The sequence below is a fragment of the Oreochromis niloticus genome, linkage group LG3 (assembly GCF_001858045.2).
Source record: "Oreochromis niloticus isolate F11D_XX linkage group LG3, O_niloticus_UMD_NMBU, whole genome shotgun sequence".
In the NCBI taxonomy this organism is placed as follows: Eukaryota; Metazoa; Chordata; class Actinopteri; order Cichliformes; family Cichlidae; genus Oreochromis; species Oreochromis niloticus.
This window is the reverse complement of record NC_031967.2, coordinates 39518290-39538984: the sequence shown is the minus strand read 5'-3', so window position 1 is coordinate 39538984 and position 20695 is coordinate 39518290. Positions and strand designations below refer to the sequence as shown.

Here is a 20695-nt window from a genome sequence, read left to right as displayed (position 1 = left end):
AATATTTAGTGTAATTACTTTAGAACATTTTAGTATTTCTATCTGATGTTTAGGGATGCTTGTTTCCTCCACCACAGTTTCAGACAGAGGTAAGTCAGGCAGTCAAGTTATTGCAAACTGTTTTATTATTATCACAAAATTTTGAGTTATGTCTAAAAACTAGAGATTGGTCTAAAATTTGAGAGAACTGTTCCATCAAGATTTCTTTTTTTGAGAAATGGATGCACTAAGGCATGTTTAAGATCAGCTGGAATGGTTCCTGTTAGAAGACAGGCGTTAATAATGGATAAAACACTAGATCCAAAAGTGTCAAAGACTTCTTTGATAATGTCGAGGAGACTACTTCAGCCAGAGTGCACAGAGAAACAGGACCAAAGTGATCAAAAATAACTTTGAAGTATGTCAAATTCATAAGTCAAAATGTATGTTGTCTGCCTAAGTGGACATGTAAAACACTCTTTGAAAAGTATGTTTTTAAAAATGAATTTCAAAAATAATTTTTTCAAAAGAAAAGGATGAATAAAAAGACAAGATCTGGATTTCATCTTTTTTTCCATTTTCTTTCCGCTTTTCTCCAGATCCTTGTGAGAGCGCAAGGGACATCATTTAACCAGGGATGTGTTTTAGGTGTAACACACTTTATTTTAAAAGGAGCAACAATATCAAGAATATTTGAACAAGTAGCACTGAACAAAGTGAGTGTCCAAGGGAGGGGCACCAAAATTCTGATAAACAGCAGAGAAATGTCCAGCAGTAGCAGGAGTGATGATGTGAAGGTAAAAGAGGTTTATCTGAACAAGATTACAAGAGTCAATAAGATTCACAAGAGGTTTTTGGGGGCAGCGAAGATGAATGTTAAAATCCCCAAGGATTAGAACGCTGTCAAATCTTAGTAAGATCTCAGATAAAAAGACAGAAAAGTCTTGAATGAAATCCTTGTTAAGACGATCAACAAGTGCACACAGCACAGGCAAATACAGATCCATTAGAAATAACTGTTCTTCAAAACTGGGAGTGAGAGGAGATGAGTTCAGAAAAGGGACTGAACTCACAGGGATTAAGCTAAGTTTCAGTCAAGAGTGAAAAATCCAAGTTTTAGGATTAAGGTCTTGTTAGCTCACGATCTGGTGTTCATCAGAGCCGAGCTAATCGAGATCAAACCAGAGACCGCCTGGGATACATGGCCGCATGTTCTGATACATTATTGAATCAAATAAATGTTGAATATTTCGCTAGTATTACAGATAAACATAAAGTTTTTAATGTGGAGTACATATAAGTAGTTGGGCTATGATAATGTAATAGTTTGTTGATTGAATAGTTATTAATTTGTTATTTCATCATTGCAACATGGTTTTATTTGAACACTAATTTGAATAATACTTGGGCAGAGAGGGGCGGAGTGCTGCTCCAGTGTTTTGAGCAAATAATCCCACAGGAACAGGAGTCCACAGCAAACAGACACAGAGGAAAACAAAGGTTGGTGTTGATTATTATAAAATTAAATTAAAAAATTTTTTTTTTAAGTTTATTTTCAATTCCAGTGTATTTTGTCAATTCTACAGTTTTATGTCTAACTGTGTCATAAAAAGTTGATTTATAGTTTTGAAATCATAAGACCTGTTAGGACTTTTTTGACTAAATCTGTACAAGGTGCTTTATATTTTGAGAATATCATAAGGCTTTTGAGTCAGTGCATGAAAAACACCCTGAACACTGGGGATGGACAGTCTATAAATATTTAGAGGTACCTTAATTATGTTGCAATATTAATATATTCTGATCTTTATGTGGTGGCTCACTTACTCTCACTTGCTCACTTCTCACGTATTTATTAAAATTTAACAAGTAACAAAGAAGGGAGCCAGTAGAGGAAACACAAAAGCTATATGTGTCAGAGTTTTTTCAGGAGCATATTGTGAAAGAAAATGAAACACATCGGAAATAATTCTTGATGGATATTTGAATTTTAATGAAATGTAAATACATAGCTTTACATATTCCCTGAAACTGAGGAAATATGTCATCACAGTAGATCACAGTAGAGCTGAGACAATGACAGATGGTGTAGTTAATGCCTCTGGTTTGTTTGAATATACAAAACTCTGACTGATTGAATTTATGTTTATTCCAATGATTTTTTTTCCTTCTTTTTATTCCTGCTGTCTTATTATTTGTCTTACCAACTGCACAGTTGGTGTGTAGCACCGACAATTTTGTTGTACATGTACAATAACAATAAAGATCTTTTCTATTCTTTTTTTCCTTAGATGTCTGCAAACTCATCATTCTCCACTCAGTCCACTTTGGATGTGCAGCTTTCCTTCATGAACACCTCCCTTCCTTTATACGTGTACTGTATCATCTCTAAACCGAGCTCCTACATCTATCGTGCAGTGAGCATCATTATCATCTTCCTCGTCCTCCCCATCTGCATCCTCATCCTCCAACATGGTCTCCAAGAATGGAGGAAAAAAGGCTCCACCTTCATAGAAGTACTGAGTCACTCTGACTGCTTCACCTACAACATTGTCATCATGGACCTGTTTGCTGTCTTTGGGTGTATTTTTGGCAATTGTGGTAGTGTCATGAATAATTTAAACATGTTATCCTGGGCGTTCTTTCTTTACTCTATCTGCTGGTTTGGACTGATTTTCTTTTACATGCTGACTTGTGTGGAGCACTACATGGCTGCTGTTCATCCCATCACTTATCTGAGCTTAAGGAAAGAAAGATGGGTCAGAATCAGGAATATCAGCATAGGCTGTGTTTGGCTGCTTTGCTTTGCAATAGCAGGTTTTATAAAGATAAACGATATCATCGTCTCCGTCGTGAATTTTTGCCTCTTGACATTGTCTTTAATCGTCTCCTCCTTCTGCAGCCTTTCTGTTCTCTGTGTCTTAATTCATCCAGGCCCAAGAGAAGAGAGCAGGAACAGGGACAGGATTGACCAATCAAAGAAGAGAGCATTTTACACCATTGTGACCATACTGGGAATACTGGTGTTGAAGTTGGTTTTCGATCTGAATTGGTGTGTAATGTATATTAGAGGAGGACTTAATGGATGCATGTTAATGTCATGGGATGTCCTATTTAATCTTCCCAGCAACCTCTTGTTGCCTCTGCTGTTTCTATACAGAAAGGGTAAAGCTGTGTGTTGCAAGAACAACACGCAATGAGTATGTAGCCCGGGAAATGGTTAGCCACACAGGACACAATTACTGGGGTTCTTAATGTGCAGTTTTATTGTCAATGACGACTGAATAAACAAAGAAAAATGTCCTTTGACCTTTACTTTTGTCAAACAGCGGCCATATGGACCTGTACTGAACATCGACAGCACGAGAGGCAACGTGGTGAAGTAACAGAATAACCGATTAAACAAGGATGCGCCAATACAATACGAGGAATAAAGGAAATGAAATGAAATACAAAAACACAAAAATACGGCTGTAGCATCCCTGGCTGAATGATGGTCTCTTATACTGATGCTTCACATTGGTTTTATTGGAAAGGTTTTTATTGAAACATTTAGTGAAGACACCGTAAGAGCTAGGAACAAAACAAAACCAGCAATATTAATAATCAAAAGAAACAAATTTCTCCTGCTCACATATAGCATATACACAGTGTTGGGAAGGTTACTTTTAAAATGTATTCCACTACAGAATACAGAATACATGCCCCAAAATGTATTCTGTAACGTATTCCGTTACGTTACTCAATGAGAGTAACGTATTCTGAATACTTTGGAATACTTAATATATTATCATGCAGTGGCCCCCCCACACCCTCTAGCAGATCATTACATGAAGGAACCTTTTAAAAAACAAGCGCGTCCATGCTCACAGGTGTACACACGGGTGCTCACACACACAAACTACACCCTTTTTGGCTCCTACCTCAAAGCACACTGTGCGCTGTCGATCTTACGTGCTGCACAATAATGTTTAACATTTAATATTTACTGCCATATTCCCATATATCATTGTGATGTTGTTTATTCTATTACCCTTGTTTTCTTCTGCTTGTTTTCTTTTTTCTTTCTCAACAGGTGATCCAGGTGATCGATATATGTATTTTTTGTCTGCTTACTCTGTTGGTTTTTGTTTTTTGCCCTTTTTCCCCGTCCCTCTTCTCAGCTGTTTTCCTTTCCCTCTTTCTTTCTCCCCTTTCTTTCCCCCAGTAAAGTCTGTCCCGTATTCAGCAAATGAAAAAAATAATAAACAATAAAAGGTGAGTCAAATAGACCATTACAGCAAGGCTGGGATGGTCCGTTTGGTAAAGTAAATCCGTTGGGCATCTTTCTTTGCCTTTAGACAATAATTCTGATGGCAAAAGAACCAAACGGGACAGGCAAAAAAAAAAAAAAATACATATATATATATATATATATATATATATATATATATATATATTATCATGCTGTTTACAACTACGTGAATGTACTATTGCTGTGATTTATTACTGTTACTGAAGGTCCGCGGCTCCGAAACGTTATAAAGGGACCTCTGGCTAATACGGTGGGTTCGTGTCGGGCTGGTAGCCGAAAACTAGCTTTACTTTGTTGTCTGGGTCAACTTTGCTTGCGGGAGACAGAGAGAGGCGTTGAAAGGCTGCTCCAACGGAACTTGGAACACGAACACAGTGTACAGTCGAGTCTTAATAGCTTACTTACAGCTGGGCTCGTCAGGCACTCTTCTTGGCTGCAGTGGTTATTATTATATTTACATGCTTCCAGCTCCCATTTTTGCTCCGTGACAGCTCGGACTTTTCCTTTCTCTCCCTCCCTCGCTCACAGACACATAACGTGTATGGCAGTCCATTCTCCCTGCAGCACGGACTACACTGCCCATCAGGCTACATGCTTTAGAGCTATGCCTGTAGCATTCTGCCTTTTAGCTTAGCACAACAACAACAAAAAAAAAGCGCTCTCTCACCCAGGAAACACGCAGAGAGAGAGCGTCACCCTGTAACCATGGCAACCGTAACGCTGCCGCCTGGAACAACAGAACAGCTGTCAAACAAAACCCAAACAGTCCTGACCCGCCACAATATGAAACAGGGAAGTACCGCCGTGTAATCCATTTATTTCAACAAAGTAACTGTATTCTGAATACCACCTTTTTAAACGGTAACTGTAACGGAATACAGTTACTCATATTTTGTATTCTGAATACGTAACGGCGGTACATGTATTCCGTTACTCCCCAACACTGCATATACATCAAATTTACATCACTCAATTCATTATATCACCTCACTAACTTACAACTACACATAAAGGTCAAGGTCAAGGTTAACAAAACATAAACTATTAAACGACATTTTGATTGCACTTAACTTATTCCGTTAAAGGAAACATTAACAAACCTTGTGCCACTGTCAGCCAGGTACTAATTGGCAAAGGAAACATACATATTTTCCACTTTAAGGCACACAATTTACCATATCCTAAAAGAACCGTTACTAACAAGCTCTTTAACGGTTTTGCGCCAGTTTCCTGTTTCAAAATAAAAGCATGGATTTCAAAATAAAACCGAAGTACCTTTCAAACAAACGTAAAAAATATTTACCAAATTTAAAGGTCATTTACACTCCCACCAAATCATGAGTGTTTTAACAAAAGGGAGAACCATAACACGAATGATTTTTAAAAACAAATGACCCTCACCACAAGTCCTTTTACATAACAAAAACAAAGAATTATACATGCATGAGCCTGCAGGTAATGTCCACAAGTCTTCATACAATAAAGGATATAGTCGTTGTCTTAGACAGCCTCTAAAAGCAAGATCAGTTTCTGAATGGGCCGTTCAACAATAGATGGCTTACCAGAACATTGACCCTCCCTTTTCATTTTCTGGTCTCCAAGACGAATCTTAACTTTCCTCACAAGCCCATCTTTATCAGCGACTGTTTCTTCAACTCTGGCTAATCTCCACTCGTTCCGTGGCAGATCATCCATCCTTTCGATGACTATGTCACCAACTTTCAGATTCCTTCTAGGAATATGCCAACGTTGTCTAGTGGCAATATTAGAGAGATACTCTCTTCTCCAGCGGTTCCAGAATTGCTCTGCTAGATACTGGATATGACGCCATCTCTTACGAGCATACATGTCTTCTCTGATGAACGTCCCAGGAGGTGGTAAGGCTCCAGTGGGCTTCATAGTGAGTAGGTGATTAGGAGTCAGCGGTTCTGGACCATTTGGATCATTCAGGTTATCCACAGTGAGTGGACGGCTGTTCACAATAGACATTGCCTCGTAAAACAATGTCCTTAAACAGGCATCATCTAATCTTCCAGGTGAGAGTGAAAGAGTGGACCGAAGTACATTTCTTACTGTTCTGATCTGTCTCTCCCAGACACCTCCAACATGGCTTGAATGGGGAGCATTCATAATGAAGTCGCACTGCCTCTCAGCCAAGAATGCACTCAGACGATTGACATCCATCTGTTTCAGCGCATTATAGATTTCATTCTTAGCTCCAACAAAATTGCTTCCTTGGTCACATCTTATTTGTCGTACTGCTCCTCTTATGGAAACAAAACATCGGAGGCCATTAATGAAGGCATCTGCTGACATATCATTCACCATTTCAATGTGAATTGCTCTACAACAAAGGCATGTGAAAAGCAGACCATAACGTTTATTCACCTTACGCCCTTGCTTTGTAAAAAATGGCCCAAAACAGTCCATTCCGCAATAAGTGAAAGGTGGAGATGGATCCACCCGCTCAGATGGCAGGTCTGCCATTCGCTGCTCCTCCACTGATCCCCTGAGTTTCCTGCATTTGACACACTGATGAACATAAGATGCAACAGCTCTGTTCATTCCTGGGATCCAGTATCCATTTGATCTGATCTCGTTGATGGTTATACCCCTTCCTTGGTGTTTAACCTGTTCATGATGATGAGCTATTATCATCCTCGTTATGTGGTGGTCCTTTGGAATGATCATTGGATGTTTCTGAGAGGCAGGGAGAGATGCATTTTTCAGTCTTCCTCCCACCTTGAGGATTCCATCTTTGTCAAGAAAGGCATCCAATCGAAACAGTTTACTCTGGCGTGAAAGTTGTAAGCCATTACTAAGTAGCTGGATCTCATCTGGATACACTCGTCTCTGTAAATCTCTTATAATGATGCGCTGTGCATCCTCTCGCTCCTGAACTGTGCTGTGACTTGTTGACTTGTCACTCTTGGCTCGGCGAAGAAGTCGTGCAACAGCTTGTTTGACCTTACACCATGAAGAAAACTTTGACAAGCGGTCTGAAAGAGTCACTTGTTCTGCAGACTCCAAATTTAGTGCTTGAACTCTTTTAACTTCAGGGTCCCCAACTGGGATTTCTGGGATTACCTCTACCTCTGGTGATACCTCTTTCTCCCATAAGAACTTGGGTCCAGTAAACCAGTTCGATGCCAGAAGCTTGCTTGCACTAGAACCTCTCGATGCAAGGTCTGCAGGATTCTTGTCAGTAGAAACATATCGCCACTGCTGAGGAGTTGTACTGAGATGTATTTTCTGAATCCTATTTGATACAAATGTGTGGAAGCGACGTGCCTCGTTGTTAATGTACCCTAGTACAACCTTGGAGTCTGTCCAGAAGTATTCATCAATCCCTCAAATTCCCAGTTCTTCCTTTAGAGTATTGCTTGCTGCAACTGATACAACAGCAGCAGTCAGTTCTAACCTGGGGATGGTCACAGCTTTGATTGGAGCAACTCTGGACTTTGCCATAATCAGAGCACAATGAACAGTTCCATTTTCATTCACATGTCTCAAATATGAGCACTGGCCATAACCATACGTGCTTGCATCAGAGAAGTGATGTAGCTCTCTCTTTGTGACCTTTCCAAAGTCAGCTGGTACATAGCATCGGGGTATGGTGATTTTATCCAAATTTGCCAGATCACTCTTCCAGGATCTCCAGACTGGTTGCAGTTTACTGATGAGTGGGTCATCCCAACCTGTACCATGCCTACAAATTTCTTGAAGAACCCTTTTCCCAGTTAGCAGGAAAGGAGCAATAAGCCCAAGTGGGTCATAAAGAGAGGCAACAGTGGATAGTATACCACGCCTGGTTTCTGGTTGGTCCTTCAAACGGGTATGGAACCTGAAACTGTCTGACTCAATGTGCCAGTGGATTCCTAAGGCTCTTTCCAGCGATGAATCACTAAAGGCAAGATCAAGAGCCTTTACTTCAGTGGCACGCTCAGATGGTGCTATACTCTCAAGCACCTTTGCATTGTTACACACAAATTTGTGTAGTCGCAGACCACCCATAGCACAGAGCCTTTGGGCTTCTTTTGCAAGCTGAATAGCCTCATCTACATCTGCTATGCTTGTGACACCATCATCCACATAGAAGTCCCTCATAATGAATTGGGAGCCCAGAGGAAACAGGCTCTCGTTCTCCTTAGCGAGATGTTTCAACCCATAGTTGGCACATCCCGGTGAAGATGCAGCACCGAAAAGGTGAACTTTCATACGGAATTCCTGCGGCTCCACACTGAAGTTTCCATCCTTCCACCACAGGAAACGTAGGTAGTCTCTATCCGCTTCGCGCACATGAAACTGATGAAACATCCTTTCGATGTCGCACATCAGAGCAACATGGTTCTGTCGAAATCTGATAAGAACACCAGCTAGAGTATTTGTCAAATCTGGGCCCGACAGGAGATGATCATTTAGGCAGGTTCCCTTGTACTTAGCCGAGCAATCAAAAACCACTCTGAGCTTCTCTGGTTTTTTGGAATGATAAACTCCGTGGTGTGGAATATACCATGTTTCACCTTCCTTCTCTTCACAGAGAACTTCTTCAGCATCATTGTTTTTAATTACCTCATTCAAAAATGTTATGTACTGAGTCTTGTAGTTCTTGTTGTTCAGCAGCTTTCGTTTGAGATGGTTGAGCCGGATGATAGCTAACTGCTTGTTGTTGGGAAGGTAGGGTCTCTCTTTAAAGGGGAGAGGCATCTCATAGTGACCATGGGCGTTCATGTAAATACTTTCCTTTAGCATATTCAGGAAGAGGATGTCATCTTGAGACACTGTTCTGCTGTCCTTGCTGATGTCCTTAAAGTCAGACTCAAGTACTTTAATGGCATCGGATGGAGTCACTGGAGGAAGCTCTTTGACAGTTACTCTATGGCATATGTTGGCGACAGGAGGAGATTCAAGGTGAAGTGGTGAGCAGCCTATGATGCTCCATCCTAGGTCTGTGCGGACTGCATAAGGTTCATTATCTCTTCCTAGGATGACCTGTCTTGGTGCTAGTGCCTGTGAGCAGTTATAGCCTATTAGAAGACCAACTTCACAGTCTAAATGTGGCGGAATGTCATCTGCTATTGCTTTGAGATGATTCCAATGCCTCGCCGTTTCACTGGTAGGAATGTGCCTTCGATTCACTGGTATGCAGTCCTTGGTATAGGCAGGAGGGAGATCAATGAGATTTGTGGAGGTATAGCCACGCACTCTGAGACCTGAGACTCTTTCACTGTGTGTTACTGTGTCCTTTCCGATCATGGTGGTTAGCTTTAGCCTTACAGGATAGGTCTTGGTTGTCAAGCTACGACTAACATCTTCATCAATAAACACAGTGTCACTCTGGGTGTCGAGCATAGACAAGCCTTTCTATTCCTGGGTTGTTGGAAGAGGAAACCCAGACTGGCAAAATCATGGATGTAGTCGTAGATGTGTGCTCAGTCTCTGTATTGAGAGACAATGTCATAGCTGCTTCATCTGTGTTCTGATTAGGGGCTAACACAGGATTCATGTTGGAATATCTGTCGTCATGAAGGCAAGTTGGGTGTCGTCCCTTACAGATATCACATAAGTGTCTGTGGCGGCAGTCTTTAACATTATGGCCTGGTTTCAGACAACCATAGCAGAGTTTGTTTTCCCTTACATACTTTCTTTTCTCTTCCAGAGGCGTTCCTTTAAACTCTGGACAACTATGTAGGCGGTGTTTGTTATCATGACAGAACGTACAAGGGGGCTTTAAGCTTGTCTTGGATGGTACATTCTTCTCATTCTCTGTAAGTGTCTGTGTATGGAGAACAGTAGATTTATTTTTCCTTTCTTTCAGATGATGTTTCTCTGCAGGTAAGTCTGATAAACGTAATGCATGGAGGGAAGTTACTGGGTTACAGGCAATCTCTGCTTCTAATGACATGAAGTTGACCAAGTCCTGAAAGGCTGGAAATTCCTGTCTGTCCTTCATAAACTGGGTCACCTTGCGGTTCCACCTTGAAGCTGCCCACTCAGGTAACTTTTGGACCAGCTTTTGGTTCTCTTCACAGTCATTCAGAATGTCCAGCCCTTTAATATGAGGCATGGCTTGCTGACATGCATGTAGGAAGTCGGCGAATGCTCTGAGTTGTTCTGCATCCTTTGAGTGGATCTTTGGCCAGCTAGCTAGTTTTTCTCTGAAAGCTCTCTGCAAGACGAATGGTTGACCGTACCTGCTATTAAGGCGATCCCATGCATCCTTATACGCTTCATCATCCTCCCTGTAAAAGATACCATCAAGTGTCTTTCGTGCAGGGCCTCCCACATATCTTCTCAAATAATGCAGTTTGTCAGCTGAACATATGTTCCTTTTATCTATGAGGGATATGAATGAAGATTTCCATTCAATGAACTGGATTGGGTCGCCGGTGAATACAGGTGGCTCTGGCATTGGAAGTCTGTTCATGGCTATGCTGTCTTGTACTGCTTGAGCTAAGTGGGACACATCTGTCTGTGGAGGTGAAGCTGGAAATCTTGTGAGATGCTGAACTGGGGCCGGAGACACAGCTTGATGTGGGTGCATATGTTCCTGGTTCCTTAGTTTGCTGTTAGCAGAGCACAAGCTGCCCTCCTGCATTACTTCTTGGTTGTAAATTGACAATCTTGCTCGTGCTGCTCTTATATCCTTTTCAGCTCTTAGTCTTTCTAGTTCATGTTTTTGAGCTTCAAGATCCCTTTTCTGTTGCTCTACTAAGAGCTGGATCCTTTCTTTTTGTTTTCCTTCCGCCAATAACAACTCATATTCTGCTTCCTTTGCTGCTAATTCTGCTGCAGCATCTGCTCTTTTTACTGCAACAATGGAGTCTATAGTGTGTTGACTTGGAGGTGAAACTGTGGATCCATATATGGAATGAGCATAGTCTCTGTTAAGGAGCTCGCGAAGGCGTTCTTTGACTGCTTCACTATCATAGTCTTCGTCTATGCCTGATATTCTTTCATATGCAATTTTAATAATGTCCTTTGTTACGGCCTCACATGCATCAACACGACGTCTCGTTTCACTGGATGGTGTGAGGTGATCTCTGACTTGTACATAAATGTCCGTAACATCATTCATGTATTTCTCTAAGATATCAATGAGAGCTGCGATTTCACTCTCTGGAATGTCTAGCTTTAGCTGATTTCTTGCCTTACGTGCCTGGATCTTCCATTGATCATAAAGGTGCATGAGCCGCTTCTCCTTTTTGTGTGCCTCCTCTCTCTGAAATGCAAGCATCTTCTCCGTGGGATTTCTTGGGCGATCAGATCTGCGAAGTTCCTCATCCTTGCTTGCTTGACAGATGTCCTTTATCTGATCTGAGCCTTCTGCTTCTGCAGTTAATATCTGAGATGCTTCCATTTTGAGTGAGTGTCACATTTAGACCATCACCATGAATCCCTCTTCTCTCATCATAGACTTTGGCAGTCAGGTGAAACTCGTGAGGCTGAAGCTCTTACTGTAGCATCCCTGGCTGAATGATGGTCTCTTATACTGATGCTTCACATTGGTTTTATTGGAAAGGTTTTTATTGAAACATTTAGTGAAGACACCGTAAGAGCTAGGAACAAAACAAAACCAGCAATATTAATAATCAAAAGAAACAAATTTCTCCTGCTCACATATAGCATATACATCAAATTTACATCACTCAATTCATTATATCACCTCACTAACTTACAACTACACATAAAGGTCAAGGTCAAGGTTAACAAAACATAAACTATTAAACGACATTTTGATTGCACTTAACTTATTCCGTTAAAGGAAACATTAACAAACCTTGTGCCACTGTCAGCCAGGTACTAATTGGCAAAGGAAACATACATATTTTCCACTTTAAGGCACACAATTTACCATATCCTAAAAGAACCGTTACTAACAAGCTCTTTAACGGTTTTGCGCCAGTTTCCTGTTTCAAAATAAAAGCATGGATTTCAAAATAAAACCGAAGTACCTTTCAAACAAACGTAAAAAATATTTACCAAATTTAAAGGTCATTTACAACGGCAGTGGCCTCTGTCTGTGCAGAACAAAATACAAAGAGCTAAATCACACAAGGCTCCTATAAAAAGAAGTGGAAGTGTTACATACATTTTTATAAACACTTACATTCCACAGAAATCTCAGCTCACTTGGAATACTGGAGCACACAGACGATCTGGCAACTTATCCCTTGCATGGAGAAAATGGCGGCTCCACGCTGCACATACAGGTCCAACAATTTAACTCCTTCACAACATTCCCGTTCCACATCCACAAAAAGAGAGTAAACAGGAAGTCCCAAGATGCATTTCTTGTTAAGTTTTTTTTTTGGAAAACTGCAGTTAACCCTTAAGCACTGCCACCCCCCAGTGACCACGATATGCAACTACACCAACCTATAAAAACCTTCAAGTGCACACAACATGCAGATAACAAAAGAAATAGCACAACCAATAACATTAAATTACCCAATAACATTCTTGTCTTACCATACCTGGAAACAAAGAAACAACATTTTAAGACCCCTTTTTGAACCTTAAATGGAAAATATTATTATTAATTTACCACTCGGCTACAAGTATAAATTAGTGCAGTGTTGGGGAGTAACGGAATACATGTACTGGCGTTACGTATTTAAAATACCAAAATATGAGTAACTATATTCCGTTAATGTAACCGTTTAAAAAGGTGATATTCAGAATACAGTTACTTTGTTGAAATAAATAGATTATACGGTGGTCTTTTCCTGTTTCATATGTTAGGCTATGCCCTCTCTATTTTTGGTAATTCCATGCCGGTGGAAACCCAAACAAAACACGCACTAAGAGGCTCTAATGCCTGTGTCTCAATCTCGCAGCCCATGTCACCTCTACTTGCAGCCCGCATAATGAAGTGGAGAAATATTTTTTTTAATTATTATTACAAAATTTTTTAATTTGAGGGCAATAAGCAGAGTGTTAAATGGCCTGTATTTGTAGAGCGCTTTACCCTATATTCATTCAATCACCCACCGACACACTGGTGATGGCAAGCTACATTGTAGCCACAGCTGCCCTGGGGCGCACTGACAGAGGCGAGGCTGCCGGACACTGGCGCCACCGGGCCCTCTGACCACCACCAGTAGGCAACGGGTGAAGTGTCTTGCCCCAGGACACAACGACCAAGACTGTTGGAGCCGGGGCTCGAACCGGCAATCTTCCGATTACAAGACGAACTGCCAACTCTTGAGCCACAATTTCCCCACTCGTAAGAGTGTTACAGGCATAGCCGTAAAGAATGTAGCCTCATGGGTAGTGTAGTCCGTGCTGCAGGGAGAATAGACTGCCATACCCGTTATGTGTCTGTGAGCGCCAGGGAGGGAGAAAAAGTAATGTCAAAAAGTACAAGTTGTCACTGAGCAGAAACAGGAGCTGGAAGCATGTAAATATAATAATAACCACTGCAGCCAAGAAGAGTGCCTGACGAGCCCATTTGTAAGTAAGCTATTAAGACTCGACTGTACACTGTGTTCGTGTTTTCCTCCGAAGCAACAGCAGCCTTTCAATGCCTCACTCTGTCTCTCGCTAGCAAAGTCTGCTTCACAGGAAGCACACATAGTTTGACTGAGAACTTCATGGTTTGGTGCCACAGTATGTTTAAGAATGGAGTCCACCAGGGTGGGATAAGGTCACCTGTTCTCTTCAGGTTGTAAATGAATCCTGGGAGGAGCAGGTGGAGAGCCTCTGATAGTTTATTGTTCTGTGCCATGATGCCAGTGTTTGTGACTCCAAAGCAGAATCCAGGGAGAACAGACCAGTTTATAGATTTTATTTACAGGAATCAAGATTTTAATAGCGCTCGAGCTCTATTAAAAAGCAAAAAACAGGTAAGAAGTGTTAAGGAACAGGGCTGAGGTTCTGCTGACTAAACTATCAAAATAAGAGCATGCTGACATCATTGGTTAAACATGTTTGAGTGGCTGTTCAAATACCTGCAACTCCTAATATCTGTGTGTGGAATGCTGGTTGTTTATTTCAGGAATCCAAAAGACAAATTCTGTCTGGTTTCCTCCGTGTTGTTTATTTGAGTTGTGAATAAAAATAAGATAAAGATACCAGTTTAAACTGATGTCTGAAAAAAGTGTTACAGCGGTTTATGACCATTTCATTTTTTTCACTATTCGTGCAGTAAATATTTAATGGACTGTTGAGCTGAAACAACCTAATTTTAAAAGATGATTCCTTTATTACTGGCATCAGTGGATAACCTTTTAAACTGGTGTCTATTAGACTTTTAATTTGGAAGATGTTCCTGATAGGTTTGTAGCATAAACCTATTTGCTGGAACTGCAAGACAATTCTGCTACACTAGCAAAAAGCAAGACGCAAGTCACCAGAGATCTTTGTGTTCCTCGTGCACGAGGGAAACCCGACTGGAGTCGAGTGTTGTTCCGCCTACTTGACCTCCGTCGGTCTCTCAGCCAGGTTCCCTGTAGTTCCCGTTTATTGTGGTTACATGCATATGCATAGGTTCATTAACATATGACATCTTACATAGGTGTACATGTGAACAAAGAGTACTAGTCTGTCCATAGTATAGGTATGTGTGTGTGTGTGTGGTGCTAAAATGTGACCCTGTGAAGACTCCCCAGACCTGCTGGCGCCAGGGAGTCCAGCAGTTCACTTAAACAAAGGGCTCTTATGCTCAAACAGATACAGAGTAGGTGTCCTCCTATAGAGATTGAAAATGTGACGTCATTCAGGGGTAAAACCGCAAAGGATTCTGGTAAGTAGTGGCAAGAGGTACTAGCGGGCACAGGCTTTCAATAGAAATCAGTTACACAGCGATAAAAAGAAACAAAAAAATGGCAAGAAGCTGTTGTATTATTAACTGCACAAGCCGGGCGAACGACAGCCGCGTGAAGTCGACGGGAAATGCGATTGGTTTTTATCGGATTCCGGCGTGGAAGAGAAATTGTCCAAGCCATGTCTCCGAAGTCACGAAGAGGCGACGGATGGCCTGGATTGCCGCTATCAGAAGACCTAATATAACGTTCGAAAACACTCCACCTCACATGTTAGTCTGCTCCAAGCATTTCCACAAAGGTAAGTGTTTTGTGGTAGTTAATACGTCTTAATTGGCGCTGAACAGAAATCATCGCGCTATGCTGCTGTGTGTAATGTTTGCTGTATTTTGTTGGCAAACCAGCCTACGAAATGCTGGAATGCGATCCAGACTGGGCATATAATATAATATATTATATATAATAATTGCCACGTTTATGAAGACGATTTGTGAGACTGGTAAACTTACCTTTGTTCGTACGATGGTCTTGTGTTCTACACGGTGCATTTCAAGGTCCTGTACCCATCCGTCGGTAAACTGTAGCTGGGCTTGTTGCAATGACCTGAAGTTACTAAAAACGTCATGAGTGTATGCACTCACTCCAAGAACCGTATAATTATAAATCTGAGCATGGTGAAAGTTGGGCAGTACGCTGACGTCTTTTGTCCACTCTGTGTGCTGATAAGGGTCTGACCCTTTCACTCCTTTAATATTTTCCTCGTACCTTTTCTTTGCCTTTTCGTCAAGTCTGTCTCTGTACGGACCGGCATTGTTCTCCTTCGTTTTGTACGTTCTTTTTTTGGTGAGGAAAGAAAAAGCAAGAAGGTACTGGAACCGGAGAATAAACGTTTTGCGGTGCTGCAAATGCTTGCATTTAATGCGGTACTTTGAATGTTTTTCCACCACCTCCCGGCATGCAATGCGCGAAAGTCACGTGGTCTGTCAATCTCTATAGTATGAATCAGAAAGAGAAGTTAGGACCTCTCTCGTGACCTTAGGCTGTGTGTGTACATGTCAGAACACTGGAAGGCACACAGAGTCTTTACAGACTGCTAAGGATCAAACCTCTATCAATCTACAAACAGTTATATACTAAGCATAAATGACAATAATAATACATAAACCCAACAGTTCCTTTTTCAACATTGAAAGTATTTCAACTTGGGATGCTATTCCCAGGCTTTTAATGTGAAATATTCAAATGAAGTGTGAACTTTTCCACAGAAAAAAACATTTAGCTGATCTTAAATTTCAAACAACAGTGATTCACAGCATCATAGTTAGATAATTAAATATTTCTCACTAAATGAGCACAAACTGAATTTCATCAGGTCTCCTAAAAGCTGAATGACGGCCTGAAAAATGAGGAGAGTCCACAGGATTTATGATTAATGAGCCGACGACTGGTGTTCTCCCCACTAAACACATGAAAGCACCCGTGTTTATTTTTTACAGGAGAGAGATCAGAGAGCTTCAGAGGCTCTCTGCAGTCTGCACTCTCACAAACTCAAACTCTTCTGTCTGGACCATCAGCAGCCAGTGTGTGTCGTCTGCAGAGACTCAGAAAAACACACCAACCACAGATTCAGACCCATCGATGAAGCTGCAAGACAACAAAGGAAGGAACTTCAGGAAACTCTGGAGTCCTTAAAGAAGAAGTTGAAGGTTTGTGCAGAACCTCAAGTAAAGTTTGCTAAAATAGCAAAACACATAAACGTCCAGGCCCGACGCACAGAGAGTCAGATTAAGAAGCAGTTTAAGAGGTTTCGCCAGTTTTTAGCAGAGGAAGAGGAGGACAGGCTGGCTGCAGTGAGGGAGGAAGATGAGCAGAAGAGTGGGATGATGAAGGAGCAGGCAGAGGCTCTAAGCAGAGACATAGCAGCTCTTTCAGACACAGTCAGAGCCACAGAGGAGGAGCTGAGAGCTGAAGACGTCTCATTCCTGAACAACTGAGGGAATGTCTCATCCTAGGAGGTCTGCAACAACCCTGTGTACTGTGAAAAGGTGAGTACGTTCACTCCTCTTTCTAGGTGTTCTGGCATAGATCACACACCTCCTAAGGTCATGAGAGAGGTTGTATCTTCTCTTTCTGATATATGGTATAGCAAACACAAGTATATCTGTTTGAGTGTAAGAGCCCTTTGTTTAAGTGAAATGCTGGACTCCCTGGCGCCGGCAGGTGTGGGGAGTCTTCACAGGGTCACCCTTTGACCCAATACACACACACACACACACACACACACACACACACGTACCTATACATAGACACACACACATACACACACACACACACACACACACACACGTACCTATACATAGACACACACACATACACACACACACACACACACACGTACCTATACATAGACACACACACATACACACACACATACACACACACACACATACACACACACCTACACACACACACACACACACACACACACGTACCTACACTACGCACAGACTAGTACTCTTTGTTCACATGTATACCTATGTAAGATGTCATATGTTAATGACCCTATGCATATTCATGTAACCACAATAAAAGGAGTGCTACAGGGAACCTGGCTGAGAGTCTGATGGAGGTCAAGTGGGCGGAACAACACTCGACTTCAGTCGGGTCTTCCTCGTGCACAAGCAACACAAAGATACTTGCCGACTTGCGTCTTGTTTTGCCAGTGTAGTAGAATTGTCTTAATGTTCCAGCAATAGGGTTGTGCCTAGATAACCCTATCATAGAATTTTCTATGTGTTCCCAGCTTTCATCCACACGTAAACTGTGTTTTCTATCACTGAAAACTGACATTTTCAGAAACTCCTGCCAGGTTGGAGTTTTTCGAAAACAGATTTAGTCACTCAACGTCAGAGGTTTGCACGTTTTCTGATGTCACGCTGTACGCCACATTATTGTTTACATGAGATGAAATTCTACATATCACACAGATATAAACAAAATACTGTCTGCAGTTTTACATGCTTGCATGTACACACGCAGTCACTGTCCCTTCATTTAGAAAGACGGAGGTGTCAGAGTGAACTTCTCCATTCAACACAGATGCTCCCACAACCTAAATACCTACGTCGGTTTTGAATAAATTTGTTTTTTAAATTACAATTATGTATGCTTTATGTATTTTGTTCATTCCTGAGTTCAGGCTTCTTGACTTCTGACTGGCCAGAATTTCTACATGGCTAGGATTTGGCATGTTCTTGACAGAGTTTGATGTTTACATGTGTAGCCCTGGCTATATAAAAAGGTCAGTTATTTAAATAGTTCATTGGTGTTCATGGTTAATTGCAAATGTTTAATGTGTTCAAGAATGTATATAATTGCCTGTAAGGTATGTGATGTGTGTCAGTTAAATGCACAACCTTTGTATTTGTGTTTTGAGGTTTATGTCATTATTTTTGATATGGTATTGATATGTACTACAGCTCCAGTGAACCCTGAAGTAGTCTCAGGTAGAGGGGGTGGGAGCAAGTGGGGAGCCGTGTGCACTCTGCAGGAAGCGAGGGAGACGAGAGCTGAACAGTGTCGAGTGAACGCAGAGTTTATAGAAGGGCGACAGACATATTTTCGGATTGACGGATAGTTGACTGGAGTGAAAAGCTGTTGTACCCTACTGTGAGGTAAATGTGAATTTTGTCTGACACTTGTACCATATGTTATTGTGTAAAATGGACTAACTGCTAACCGCGATTAGCCGCTAGCATAGCCTAGCATATTCGCTAAACTCTTGTTCTGCTCTGTTTTATTAATTAAGCTAATGCTAAGATTTGAATGTTATCTCATGTAAATTGGCATTTAGCGGGGTTGTGTGATTCAGTAGGAGGAGACGGACGTCTTGCTGGCGTGTCAGAGAGGTCCCTTCTGCTGGTGTGCTGAAGTTATATGTTCACATGGGAGCACGTGGAGAGGACGACTGAGTGCTGCTGCCGCGGCCTGCTGGTAGCATTGACCCAGTTTCCCCTGCTATCCCCTTGAACTGCCTGGAGGTGCGAGTACTGTTTGCACGTGCTTTTTATTTTACTGCTTGGCAACAAGTGAAGCGACCATATTGTTTTAGGTCCCAACGCACCCGAGCCACGACTCAGGCCTGCAACGAGAGGTTTGCTAGCAGAAAGCCTGTAGCACTTGAGGTCTGTGTGTGTCGGTGAGAGTGTGTGTGGGCCCACAATATTATTTGATTATTTTGTTTCTGTTGAAGTAGATACCTTACATTCTTTAACAAACTTTATTGATTTTACTTATTTTCTTTCCTCGTTAAATAATCATTTACTAAAGTGGAGTTAACGTTATAATTGACCTGTTTGTGTGTGATTTATTTCTATACAGTGTAGTTTTATTGCATATTTTATACCATAAGCATTAAAAAGGGAGTATCAATAAGAAAGTAACGAAAGGAACCCAGGGCCCCTCTCAATAGAAGTGGGACGGGTGTTACACATGTGAACAGAGATAGTTTTTTTTTTTTTAAACTGCAAGTGTGGATGGGATTTTTTTTTTTAAATACCTGTGTACGTGTGGACGTAGCCTTAATCTGTTATTGCTCTTGTTTTTAAAATTTCTTCTTGGAGCCACTGTAACCCACATAATGTCCTTAAGGATAAATGAAGTATTTTAATTTTGATTCTGATATAAAACAATCAATTCTCTAATCATTGACTAACTGATGAATCACTGCAGCTCGACTCCAGCAACTACAGAATAAAACCACTAACTAGACTGATGTGGACTGGTGCCAGCAGAACTACCTCCAGATCAACACTGGAAGAACCAAGGAGCTGGTGGTAGATTTCTGCAGACACAAACATCCTCCACTGCAGCCACTAAACATGAAAGTTACAGACATTGAGGCTGTGGATAGCTACAGGTACCTTGGTGTTCATCTGAACACCCTCTACAGAAAAGGGCAGAGCAGGCTGTACCTGCTGCAGAGCCTCAGGTGTTTTGGAGTGAAAGGCCCAACTCTAAAGACCTTCTATGACTCTGTGGTGGCCTCAGCCATCTTTTGTGGTGTGGGGGCGGCAGCTCCCACAGCATTCAGGAGACTCTCGCTGTGTCCAAATTCAGGGGTAGCATGCTTCAAAGGACCCGCCCTACCTGGTCCACGTAGGGCGGGTCCTTCGAAGGCTGGGTAGAACAGATGTGAGCAGCTATGAAATGGGACAGTCTGGCCTTCACATTTGTGTCACCAGTTGTCTCACGGAATTTAATCAACTCAGCCATCTGCTCCTTGCTCCCAAAAATATTACGGGACATTGGACTAAACTCGCTAGCATCTCACACTTCTGTTTAATCAGTTTTCTGAAGTTACCTAAGTGACTTATATATCATGTTTAACCTGAGCAGCGAAGCACCGCCACTGGAAACAGGAATTGGCTGGGCTGCGCTATGAATTCTGGGACAGGCTGGGCCACGAAGGCTACACCCGAGCCATCCTTCAAATCTGGGGAAAAAAATCTGGGAGCCTATCCCAGCAGCTATCCTATATCTAATTTATATATGTCATTTTTGCTGCTGTAACTTTGTACTGTCCACTTTCTGCTGTGACACAACAAATTTCCCAAAAATGGGACTAATAAACACTTATCTTACATCTCTTTAATCA

The 20695-nt window shown here is 41.6% G+C and overlaps 1 pseudogene; it reads right to left on the bottom strand.

The window, feature by feature from the left end:
* Positions 1–5229: 5229 nt before the first annotated feature.
* On the bottom strand, positions 5230–12290 carry LOC112843543 (uncharacterized; annotated as a pseudogene).
* Between the last annotated feature and the right edge of the window lie 8405 nt (positions 12291–20695).